Genomic DNA, 13,658 nt, shown 5'->3' with positions numbered 1-13,658 from the left:
TTTATAAAATCATTTTTCTTTAGTACATAAAAGAACACATGACCAATAACACTCCAGTGACAGAAACCCTTGCTGATAGCATGGAAGTTTGCAAATATTGATAAAATAATTTCATCAATGTTGTAAAATCACTCAGGCAGCAAACAGTTCTCAAAGATGGCTTGGGGGGGGATGTAATTGCAGCCACATGGTTAGCCGATTGTTTTTAACCAGAAGCTCAAACTGTGTAATAACATATATTTTGATTCTAAATACTAAAGTCATCACCTATCTCCATTTTATATTAACACTAGTTAGACAAAAGACATGTTCCATTTTTTCCCTATAAATGACTTATTAAAAATATTTACTAGGAGTATATATCAAGCATATTTATTTAGTTATGGGTATGTCTTATTACGTGAATATACTGAGAAAAATCCTCTGCCCAGCAACAATTGACCATTTCATTTCATATGGTGGTCTGATTATACTTCTAGGCTTTCCCTTATATCACATCTGTGGTATTGGCTCTCCAGGTTCTTGCATTTGTGGCCTGATTCTTGGTTAAAGGGAGAATATGACAGAAATGACAACACAATATAGGTGTGAAAATTTTATATTTTCAGCTATTAGAACATTTTGAAGAATGACGGTCATTGATGCAGTGTCAAATGCTATTTTCTTTATAAAAAATTATTTTTATTTTTACTATTGCTGAATGGGAGAATTTATATGACACATACATTTATAAGAATATGTACATACATGTTGAATATTATTAAAATCACAAAACATGCAGGAAATGGATAAAATTATGTATAATATTATGTAAGATCACAAAATCTCTGAAAAAACTTCCACATTACTCTTTGAATACAGGATCTAGTCAACCGTCTATCTATCTATCTATCTATCTATCTATCTATCTATCTATCTATCTATCTATGTAAAAAATGTACATATGAGTACATTTAGAAAAGAGAGAAAGAAAGGCACAATATTAGGGAAGACTGAATGGTCATGAATTAAATAACAATTAAGATCAATATCTACTTCTGCAAATATCAATATTTGACAAAAACTTAGGCCCTAGAAAGTTATATATTTTTAGAGGTATTATAATTCTATCACCTTCTTTGATCTTGGTGCAAATATTAAATCAATAAATTTAGTAGAAAATTTAACTGAGGTTTATCTATATTCTTCATCAGCCAAGGAAGTGAGGTTTAAATTTGTCATAGTTTCCTTTGAAGGAATAAAAATAACTTCATCATAATGTTGGTGGTGACCTTAAGGTTTGTTGCCCAAAATATTTGATTTATGTCCAGCCTCCTGTATACAAATATATATATATATATACATATACATATATATACATATACATATATATATATATTAGTGATTTGTTGCTTTTCTGACTTTAGTCTTAATAGTTTTATTCACTCTAGTTCTTGGAGGGAGTAAATATTCAAAGACGAGTTCAGTTTTACCTGCTGTGATCAAACTCAGATGATAAATTGGAAGATATGGAAAGAATCTCAGTGATTTCCTTGGTTTCAGTATCCACTTTGTTATGAGCAGCCAGCTCCAGTCTTACCTCTCTTCTCTGTAGATGAACACAGATGAGCTGTGTAGGGAAAGCAAACACGCCTTGATTCTGTCTGCTTCGTCAGTTATTTTAATTTCCAATGCGATGGGTGTGAGGAAGTTGCTTTCAGAAGTCTGATGATTTTACTTCTCAAAAAAAAAATGTTTAAAAAAGGAACACTCCATGGTTTTTATTGCAAAGAAAAAGAAACCCAGCAACCTGAAACCCAATAATTCCAGAGTTTTGTTTAATTTTTTGTTTTTTACTTCAAAAGCAGTAAATGCTTTAAATAGCTTGGTTGCAAAAAAATACTTGATGGAAATTTTCATTTTCAACTTCTGATAAAATTCATTTCACAGTGAGGTGTGGGGTTAACATAGAAACCTTTTCTTTTGTTTATGATATTTTCACACCTACAGATATTCGTAGGCACATGGACAGATGAATTTTTCTTCTTGAATTTAGCTCAGTATAAATATAGAATAGCACCTGAGAATAACATGTTTGCAAGTGAGAATTCCAAAGTATAAGGCTGCTGTATAAATAAAACATTCTTATTTTGATATATTTTCTCTGTATTAATATATTTAATAAATTTGATTGATTCTTCAACTATCACTTAAATTTAGAAAATTTTTAATTTAAAAATTCCATATTAAGTTTCGTAGAAAATGAACTGTGGCAAATTAATAGGTTCAGGAAAAAAATAAACACTTGAAAATGAGAAATATTTTGTTTTCACAAAAAAATAGAATCTCATCAACACATGTGTTCTCACAATTAATTAGTGTGAAATTTGATGTTAAATTCTGGCTTCTGAACAAGGCTAGGGCTTGATTTCTTATAGTAAATGTTACACTGTCACATGAACTATTTCTGTCTGCTTTGTAAAAACAATGCTGAAAAGGCTAGAGAGGCTTTGCCTAGAAATGTTAAAATATCTAATTTATAGGTCTCATACTTCTATGATAGTTTGATACCAAATTCATACTACTATATAGTTTGAAATATAATATCTAAACACAAGTGTTTCTATTGGCTTAGGGGAATGTTACAATTACTTGGATAGTCAAGTACTGACAATGAGAAATGTCCAAAAATTAGATGATAAGCCTCTTCTCTTTTTCCATCATGATATATTCTTGGAATAAATAGATTATGCAGCAGCATAATCATGTGCTTTAAATATGTGGGCGTTTGCTATGTGTTCATTTACTATGTCCTATTGAACATAAATCATTTATTACACTCACAGGAACTTCACATCTATAGAGTAGGCCCATTCTTTTTGACCTTCTACTAATTACCAGCAGTTGGTCATTGTGAAAATAATTTTCTAAAAATTGTTTTTGATTCATCTTATATAGACTACCACATGAACATTTCAAGCTCCAAGGGTCACTGTTGACACCAGGCACCATATTCATTATCTGCCATCTTATGACAGAACTCTTTGAGATATGTGAACTGACTATTTGAGTTCTAACTGGTAATGGTTGACTGTGAAAAGGTAATTTTATAAAAAAATGCCTGTTAACATTATTTCAGTCACACAATTAAAAGTAGAGTTTTCAAGGGCCATACCTAAACATAGCAAAAGCCATATACAGCAAACCAGTAACCAACATTAAACTAAATGGAGAGAGGCTTGAAGCAATCCCACTAAAATCGTGGAATAGACATGGCTGCCTACTCTCACCCTATTATTAAATATAGTACTTGAAGTCCTAGTCACAGAAGTTTAACAACAAAAGGAGGTCAAAGGAATACAGATTGAAAAGGAAGAAGTCAAAATATCACTATTTGCAGTTGATATGATAGTATACTTAAGTGACCCCAAAGATTCCAACAGAGAATTCCTACAGCTGATAATCAACTTCAGCAAAAATTAACTCAAACAAATCAGTAGCCTTTCTTTACTCAAAGGATAAACAGTCTGAGAAAGAAATTAAGGAAAGGACACCTTTCACAATAGTCACAAATAATATAAAATATCATGTTGTGACTCTAACCAAGCAAGTGAAAGACATGTATGACAAGAACTTCAAGTCTCTGAAGAAAGAAATCGAAGAAGGTCTCAGAAGATGGAAAGAACTCCCATTCTCATGGATTGACAGGATTAATTAGTAAAAACGGCCATTTTGTCAAAAGCATTCTACAGGTTCATTGCAATCCCATCAAAATTCCAACTCAATTCTTCATAGAGTTAAAAAGAACAATTTGCAAATTCACTTGGAATAACCAAAAACCCAGGATAGCGAAACATATTCTGAACAATAAAGGAACTTCTGGAGGAATCACCATCCCTGACCTCTAGCTGATTACAGAGAAATCATGATAAAAACTGCATGGTATTGGTACAGAGAAAGGCAGGTAGATCAATGGAATAGAATCGAAGACTCAGCTCTTCCCTGCCCTGAGCTGGAGCCTGGGAGGCAGGAGTTTGTGCCATGATGCCTGCTGTTACTGAGAGGCAGGTGATGGTGACCAGAGGCATCCCAGGAGATTTAATAGAGAGGCTAAATTTTCTATAGAAACACCCGGAAACCTTCCAGAAAATGAGTATGCTAAAACCCAGCATGCTGAAGGCCCCTACCAAGATCCTTAAACCTGGAAGTACAGCCTTGAAGACACCGGCTGCCACTGCAGTTCCAGTGGAGAGGACAATACCCAGTGAAAAGGCCTCGGGCCCTCCATTCTTCTTGACCCAAGAGGAGTTTGTAGATGACCTTTGAGTTGGAGATCATGCTTGGGTGAATGGAAATAAACCTGGACTTCTCCAGTTTCTTGGGGAAACTCAAATTGTACCAGGCCAGTGGGCTGGGATTATTTTAGATGAACCCATAGGAAAGAATGATGGCTCTGTGGTAGCAGTGAGTATTTCCAGTGTGAACCTTTAAAGGGTATATTTACCCGACCTTCAAAACTAATGAGAAAGGTGCAAGCAGAAGATGAAGCCAAGGGCCTGCAGACAGCTCGTGGGAGAGCTGCTTCACCTCTATCCATTGCTGCAGCCACCATGGTGTCCTCTTCTCCAGCTACTCCCTCAAACATTCCCCACAAACCGTCCCAGTCAATGGCAAAAGAAACTTCAGCTACACCTCAAATTAGCAACCTTACAAAGACTGCCAGTCGGTCCATCTCCAAACTTTCAGAGGCTGGCTCTATTAAGAAGGGGGGAGCGAGAGCTCAAGATCAGAGATAGGGTGCTGGTTGGTGGCACCATGGCTGTCATGGTCCGACTTCTTGGAGAGACTGACTTTGCCAAGGGGGAATGGTATGGTATGCAATTAGATGAGCCTTTGGGGGAAGAACGATGTTCCTGTTGCTGGAACAAGGTAATTTCAATGTCAACACAAATACAGATTTTTCCTCCTGTCCACAGAGTAACAAAGATTGACTTCCCTTCTGCTACCCTAGCCAAGGTCAAAGTCCCTTCTCTGAAGCAAGTGATGGCCACCATGCCCACCAACCTGAAGTGAAGCTGTTGTGCCTCCTACCTCTGCTCCATGAGCTCCGTGGCCTTTTCTGTGAGCAGCAAGCCCAGCTGAATAGGACTACATGTCCTGGAATTCGAGATCAAGATGAACCAGCTATGTACTATGGGAGAAGCTGCTGACAGGGAGAAAGTGGTACTCCTCAACCAGCTGAAAGGGGAGAAAAGGAAGGTGGAGGAACTTCAGTTCCGAGTAGAAGAAGATTCAATTACCAAAAGTGGTCTTGATGTGGCTACAGTATCAGAAAAGTCCCTAATAATGGAACTAGAAAGGGACCTAGTGTTGTGATTACAGGAAGTAGCTGAGCTCCGATGAAGGCTAGAGTCCAGTAAACCTCATGGAGATGTGGATATGTCTTTTCCTCTTTTGCAAGAAATAAGTACTTTGCAAGGAAAGCTAGAAGCCGCACATACTGACCACCAGATCGAGACGACGTCTCTGAAGGACCACTTTGGAACTGGGGAAGAGATGTTTCAGATCAAAGCTCTGCACTCTGCCACTGAAAAGCTTTCTGAAGAAAATGAGTCCTTGCTGAGTAAGCTTGACCATGCCAACAAGGAAGACTCAGATACGATAGCTCTGTGGAAGTCCAGACTGGAGACTGCATTGCATCTCACCAGGAGGCAGTGAAGGAGCTGACAGTGTCATTTAGCAAAGGGATTGGAGGGGACTCGGCTGAATTTGCTGAGTTAAAGACACAAATAGATTGAGACATTATCAGCACGAAATAGAAGGTTTACAGAGTAAACAGGACTCTGAATCGTCTGCTCATGCCAAAGAGACGGAGTCCATGAAGACCAAGGTGATGAAAATCATTAAAGAGAAGGGCAACCTGGAGTTCGTCAAAGCAAGACTGCACAGTGCAGACAACAAGCACCTAGTGGAAAGGGAGGACAGGCTAAACAAACTGTGGAGATAAAGACGAATAGCATCACCAATGACCTCGGGAAAAGAGCTAACGCTCACCCCTCTGCAGGACAGTCTGAATGAAGTCAGTCAAGTGAAGGGGACTTTAGAAAAAGAGCTCCAGATTTTGAAAGAAAAGTTTGCCAATGCTTCAGAGGAGGCAGTGTCTGTTCAGACCAGTATGCAAGATATTGTAAATAAACTGGACCCAAAGGAGGAACAGTTTAACACGTTGTCTTCTGAACTGGAGAAGTTGAGGGAAAATGCAACAGACATGGAGGCAAAATTTAAAGAGACGGACGAACAAGGAGATCAGCTAGTAAAGGCAAAGGAAAATTTAGAAAATGACATTGCAGAAATAATGAAGATGTCAGGAGATAACTCTTCTCAGCTGACCAATTTGCATGATGAATTACGTCTAAAGGAAAGATCTGTGGAAGAACTACAGCTCAAACTTAACAAAGGCTAATGTAAACCCAAGTTTTCTGCAGAAAGGTACTGGGGAAGTGACACTTAAAGCTGATCAGAGTCAATAGGAAGCAACCAAAAACAAACAGAAAAACAAAACATGAAGAAGAAAAGAAAGAACTGGAGAACAAATTGTTGGAACTGGAAAAGAAGAAGGAAACAAGGCACAACCAGTGTCAGGACCTGAAAGCCACCTATGGAAAAGCCGGTTTTGAGACTAAAACAAAGCACAAAGTAACCCTACTGAACCTCCAGAAGATGCTGGTGGACACAGGATACACTGAAGACTGCTCAGGAGGCAAACAGAGACTTGATTCAGGACACGGAGGAGCTGAAAACCCAGGCTGATAAAACCGAAGCTGCTCAGATTGCAGAAAACGCCATGCAGATCATGGAACAGATGACTAAAGGGAAACCAGAAATGCTGCCTCCTTAGAGGACACCAAGCAAAACTACAGGAAAACACTTTAATAACTGTGGAAGAGCTGAGTAAGTCAAAAGAACATCTGAATGTAGAGAACAAAAAAAAAAAAAAAAAAAAAAAAAAAAAAAAAAGGAAAGGAAAGGGGAAACACTAAAGCAGGCAGCAGCTTTCAGCACTACGAGAAGAGAACGACGAACTTGCTGAGGAGCTGGGGAGAACGCCGGGCAAAGTCAAGTCATCAAAAGCCGGAAGAAGACTGCTCTGTACACAAAAATCAGTTGTTAGAAATGAAAAAGAGGGTCGGAGTACAGAAAAGACACTGATGAAGAGAAAGCTTCCTTGCAGAAATCCATCAGTCTCACCAGTGCCTTACTCAAAAGAGAAGGACGCGGACCTGGAGAAGCTGAGGAATGAGGTCACAGTGCGTGGGGAGAAAAGGCCTCTGCCAAGTCCCTGCATTCTGTTGTGCAGACACTGGGGTCAGCTAAGGTGAAGTTGAAGTTACGGTCAAAAACTCGGAACTTTAACTCAAAGAGAACAAGAGGCAGTTCAGCAGCTTCTGATGCTGAGGAAGAAGAGAACGAGAGAGCCCAGGAGAGTCAGACTGATTTCCTCAACTCGGTAATAGTGGACCTTCAAAGAAAGGATCAAGACCTCAAGAGGAAGGTGGAGATGATGTCTGAAGCTGCACTGAATGGCAACGGGGACGACCTGAACAGTTATGACAGTGATGACCAGAGGAAGTAGTCCAAGAAGAAACCCTACCTTTTCTGTGACATTTGGAACTGATTTGATCTCCATGAAACAGAGGACTACCCCACCAGGCACAGATGTGGGAAGACCCTCTGCATTCCGCTCGCCACGGCAGCTGGAGCGAGGAGCAGCTATATGGTGAGATCTGAGATGTATGGGCAATGGGCCACCAACTGCGGTGATGATGAGAGCTGAAGAGGCGGGAGAGCGGGGCCGGGCTTCTGAGACGTCGGCATCTCCGCAGCTTTTCACCATCACTGCCCGTGTGACTTCAGAAAAACTTATTTTTTGATCCCTGTCAACAAATTTGAGAAAATATTTTGATCTTCAACAAATTGTCCTTTCTTTTCCCCTCATAAGAGAAAATAATAAATGGTAGGTGGGCGTGCACGTCAGTCCTTGTTTTCTGGATTTTTAAGGGTTAAGACATCGTACCAGGTGCAGTAACTTTTTCTTTTCCTAGAGAAACACTCTGGGACAAACTGGGCCCCAGCAGTATCTTATTTAAGAAACTTTAAATGATGCCATCGACTCTTATATTTTCACTAAAATGTTTCTTGGCTACCTCTGTATATTAGTATGTTACATTGTATAGTACATCTGTATACTGCAGATGTTTGCTGTTGTCACACTTTGACACTGGAATAAAACACAAACTGGGCCACTTTGTGATTTCATGCCCTCATTCAAATACTTTTATTCCTAATATCCAAGCTCTCTGCACTACCTGCTCTCAATGGTGCCTTTGTCCAGGCTTGACAATACTTAGGTGTGATTATAAATCATGAAACAGGTAAAAGGGAGGGGAAAGCCCCAAACTGCTGTGGGGACATTTTCTAATATATATACTGCACCCATAGACCAACAGTGGTGTTTTCTTTATTGGTTTTATGTAATTTCAACCTCTCTCTCTCTCTCTCTCTCTCTCTCTCTCTCTCTCTCTCTCTCTCTCTCTCTCTCTCTCTCTCTCTCTCTCTGTCTCTGTCTCGATAGATAGATAGATAGATAGATAAAAATTATATTTTGGGAAATGTCTATACATTATAGATTTTTTTTACCTTTATGAAAAAGAAAACACCTAAAGACTCATCAGGATGTGACCAGCTATACCAGAGACAGACTCTGTGTCAGTGTCACAGATGTTGTTTTTGTTTCTTAGCTAGATCTGAGTAGCTGGAAGAATTATCTCTTTGGTTGTTTCCCTTCTTTAGCAGATAACCCCAGCAGCAAACTAAGACACACTAAGCTAACGGATCTACAACCCTCCTTTATACATTTGTGGGTTTTTTTTAACTATATTTTTACAGTAAAATGAATGTATGATGAGAAATTCAACATGAATAATTTTGAATTTTCTTATCAGAAAAAGATAAAACAAAGGACCTCAACTATCTGACAAGTTTATCAGCCAGTCTGAGTCTGTTTGTCTTCACCTGAATGAATATGTAAAAAGGAGTCAAATGCACCTTCCTTCAGTACTAGGATAAGAACTTGCACCATTGTATATAAGCCTTTGTCATGTCCCTCCTTAAGATTATCCACTGTGCTTGACAAGTGGCTTCAACAAATCTGTTACCAGTTGATACTTTTGGTTAATAAAATTATAGGAATTAAAAATAAAAAGAATTGAAGAACCAGAAATGAACCCACATACTTACGCTTACTTGATCTTTGACAAAGGAGCTAAAACCATTCAGTAGAAAAAGGACAGCATTTTCAACAAATGGTGCTGGTTCAACTGGAGGTCAGTGTGTAGAAGAATGCAGATTGATCCATTCTTATTTTCTTGTACAAAGCTCAAGTCCAAGTGGATCGAGGACCTCCACATAAAACCAGAGACACTCAACCTAATAGAAGAGAAAGTGGAGAAGAGTCTCGAACACATGGGCACAGGGGAAAATTTCTTGAACAGAACACCAATGGTTTATGGTCTAAAATCAACATAGACAAATGGGACCTCATAAAATTGCAAAGTTTCTGTAAGGTAAAGGACACTGTCAATAGGACGAAACAACAACCAACAGATTGGGAAAAGATCTTTACCAAACCTACATTTGATAAAGGGCTAATATCAAATATATAGAAAGAATTCAAGAAGTTAGACTCCAGAGAATCAAATAATCCGATTAAAAAATGGGGTACAGAGCTAACAAATAATTCTCAACTGAGGAGTACTGAATAGCTAAGAAGCACCCTAAGAAATGTTCAACACCCTTAGTCATCAGGGAAATGCAAATCAAAACAGCACTGAGATCCCACCTCACACCAGTTAGAAAGGCTAAGACCAAAACTCAGGTAACAGCAGATGCTGGTGAGGATATGGAAAAAGAGGAACACTCCTCCATTGCTAGTGAGATTGCAAGCTGTTAGAACCAGTTTGGAAATCGGTCTGGTGGTTACTCAGAAAATTGGATATAATATTACCTGAGGACCCAGCTATATCACTTGTGGGCATATACCCAAAAGATGCTCTAACACATAACAAGGACACATGCTCCACTATGTTTATATCAGTCTTATTTATAATAGACAGATGCTGGAATCAACCAGATGTCCCTCAAGAGAGGAATGGATACAGAAAATGTGGTACATCTACACAATGGAATACTACTCAGCTGTCAAAAACAATGACTTCAGGAAATTCACAGGCACATGGAATGCACTAGAAAATATCATCTTGAGTGAGATAACCCAAACACACACACACACACATACACACACACACACACACACACACACACACACACACACACACACACACACACACACCACACATTAGGTATGCCATCACTGATAAGTGGATATTAGCCCAAAAGCTTGGAATACCCTGGATACAATTCTCAGACCACATGAAGCTTAAGAGGAAAAAAGACTGAAGTGTGGATGCTTCAGTCCTTCTTAGATGGGAGAACAAAATACTCACAGGAGGAAGTACGAGAAAAAGTGTGGAACAGAGACTGAAGGAAAGGTCATCCAGAGAATGCCTCACCTGGGGACCCATCCCATATACAGCCACCACACCCAGACACTATTGCTGATGCCAAGAAGTGCTTGCTGACAGGAACCTGATATAGCTGTCTCCTGAGCAGCTCTGCAAGAGCATGACAAATACAGAGGTGGATCCTTGCAGCCAACCATTAGACTGAGAATGGGGACCACAATGGAGGAGTTAGAGAAAGGATTGAAGGAGCTGAAGGAGTTTGCAACCTCATAGGATGAACAACAACATCAACCAACCAGACCCATCAGAGCTCGCAGGGATTAAATCACCAACCAAAGAGTACACATGAAGGGATACATGGCTCCAGCTGCATATGTAGCAGAGGGTGGCCTTGTCGGGCATCAATGGGAGGAGAGTTCCATGGTCCCGGGAAGGCTTGATGCCCCGGTGTAGGATAATACCAGGGTGGGGAGGCAGGAGTGGGTGGGTGGGTAGGCGGGCACCCTCATAGAAGCAGGGGAAGAGGGGACAGGATAGGGTGTTTCTGGAGGGGAAACTGGGAAAGGGGATAACTTTTGAAATAAAAATAATAAAAATATCCAATTATAGAAAAGAAAAGAAAAATTCATTTTTCTCCTAGGAAAGTAATAACCTTCTACAAAATAAACCATCCGGAGTTAGGATGGGGGCAGTTTTGAATTTATCTTTCCAGAAGAATAAAAGTATGCAACTATGGGGGAAAAAAAGAAAAGTAATTCATACACCTCTCATAGGAAGAATCTCCTCAACAGTGAAAGGGCATGAAGGGAGAGGAGGGACTGTTTCTCAGGAAAAGGGACTGCAGCAGGGGAGTGGGGTGTGACAATTAAAGTAACATGAGACTAAAGGATTTCAAAAAATAGCACAAATAAACTGGTACTTTTATCCTTAAAAAATGAAATATGGAGGTATTTCCTACTGTGTCCATATGGCAACCGAAAACGGGATCTTTGCTTTTAACAGCTTTTTCATCCCACCTTTATTTCTGGTTTGTTAGTTTCCTGTAATTGTGGAGTGAATTCTCCACATGGTAATTGTGACAGTGCTCATGAAGAATCCATAAAACTCTAAAAGATACCAGAAACCTCCATCCCATGCTCTTGTGATACGTGTTGTGTCTACCGTTTGCTCATGTGTTATGAGATTTGTCTATCCTGTGCTCACATGATAGGTGTTGTGTCTATCTTGTGGTCATGTGTTATGAGATTTGTCTATCCTGTGCTCATGTGATAGGTGTTGTGTCTATCCTGTGCTCATGTGTTATGATGTTTGTCTATCCTGTGCTCATGTGATAGGTGTTGTGTCTATCTTGTGCTCATGTGTTATGATGTTTGTCTATCCTATGCTCATGTGATAGGTGTTGTGTCTATCCTGTGCTCATGTGTTATGAGATTTGTCTATCCTGTGTTCACATGATAGCTGTTGTGTCTATCCTGTGCTCATGTGTTATGATGTTTGTCTATCCTGTGTATTGTTTATTTCTAGCTTTTCATGTATATTTGATTTTTAAGCCTTAATGTATTTTAGACATATGTTTAATAACAATTAACACATATTTATACCTATGTAGAATATGTTTTTTAAAATATTTATGAATTGTGTAGTGCCCAATTAAATCAATTAACTTATGCAATGTATCACATAGTCACCATTTATATGGTAGGAGCAAGTATATTAGAAAGTTACTTAGCTACTTCCAAGGGCTTGGGATATCTATTCTCTGAAGGAAAGGCAAACATTTCTGCTTAAATTCATTCTAAGCTATATAGTTATACAAATTTAGCATTAAGATACCATAGAAAGGAGATCTATCTAGAATAAATTATAACATACTTTTAGTATTTTCAAGAATACAATATGTTGTTAACTCATTAAGATATACAATAGATGTCTTAAATATCATCCTGTCTGATGGAAATTTTTAGCCTTTGGTCTTTAGCTCCCTTCTATGTTTCATCTAATCACTTTTCTACTCTCTTTTCTGGACTCACATCTCTTATGTAGAAAGATTATATTGTTTTTCTTTTTCTCTGTGTGTCTTATCTTATTCTAATTAACAAAATATATTCCATACTTACAGTGCTGTCAAAGATGATATGGCCTCTATTTGAAAAAAAGCTTATATGTCTCTGCTATAATGAGTTTTAAATTTTATCATGCTTCCTTCTGTTTTTAAAAGATTTTTATCTTGTCACAGGCGTGTTATTTTAAAAAATCATCCAAAATGAACTAGCACCTATATATCATTGAGATGTGCCTTTCCTCATTTCTTTCCTTAAATTCTCATCACTGTCAGACAATGTGCCTATGGTGTGTGCTGTATTTGTTGTGTGTAAGGAAGTGTGTATCTCACACTGGGCCTGTGGTGTGTGTTGTATGTGCCCTGTATGGGCATGTGTGTGCTGGACTTTGTGTCTGTGATGTGTGCTATATATGCTGTGTGTATGTATGTGTGTAATTGACATTGTGTCTTTGATGTGTGCTGTATGTGCTGTGTGTGGTAATGAGTTTGTATATGTGGAAACCAGAGAAGACTTCGCTTGTTTTGATCTATCATTCTCTGCTTTATTCTCTTGATACAAGGTCTCACATTGAACCTGGAACTAGAATAGGAGCCAGCAAACTCAAATGATTCTCCTGTCCCTGTCCCCCAGCACAGAGGTTACAAGTCTGCTATGTAGCTGTAAATACTCCACCCCACCACTACCCCCCATGGGTGCTGGGCATCTGAACTAAGGTTATCACATTTACTCTGTAAGTGCTCTTACCCACTATGCACCTCTCCAACCCTGGCATTGTATTTCCATTCTTTTCAGATTTTCTCATTCCCTATACTGCTAAAAGATGTAGATCCCTGAATGAGCCTAGGACAAATAGAGTCTTTGATGCTCAGAAATCTATAGCACTATCCCAGAAGAACCTACAGATTTTCACAGAGCATTTTAAAAAATCTTTCAAAGATTTTTTCTTTGATACAAATCATGTGGATGTAACCAAACAAAGAAAATATTCAAAAACCACACAAAGAGAAGTCAAGTCAATAGGAGCAGAAAATGAAGC

The 13,658-nt window shown here is 38.7% G+C and overlaps 1 pseudogene; it reads left to right on the top strand.

The window, feature by feature from the left end:
- Nucleotides 1–4,128: 4,128 nt before the first annotated feature.
- LOC116898174 lies at nucleotides 4,129–7,813 on the top strand (annotated as a pseudogene).
- The last annotated feature ends 5,845 nt before the right edge of the window (nucleotides 7,814–13,658 follow it).

This window comes from Rattus rattus, chromosome 4, assembly GCF_011064425.1.
Source record: "Rattus rattus isolate New Zealand chromosome 4, Rrattus_CSIRO_v1, whole genome shotgun sequence".
In the NCBI taxonomy this organism is placed as follows: domain Eukaryota; kingdom Metazoa; phylum Chordata; class Mammalia; order Rodentia; family Muridae; genus Rattus; species Rattus rattus.
This window is presented reverse-complemented; position numbering and strand designations above follow the sequence as displayed.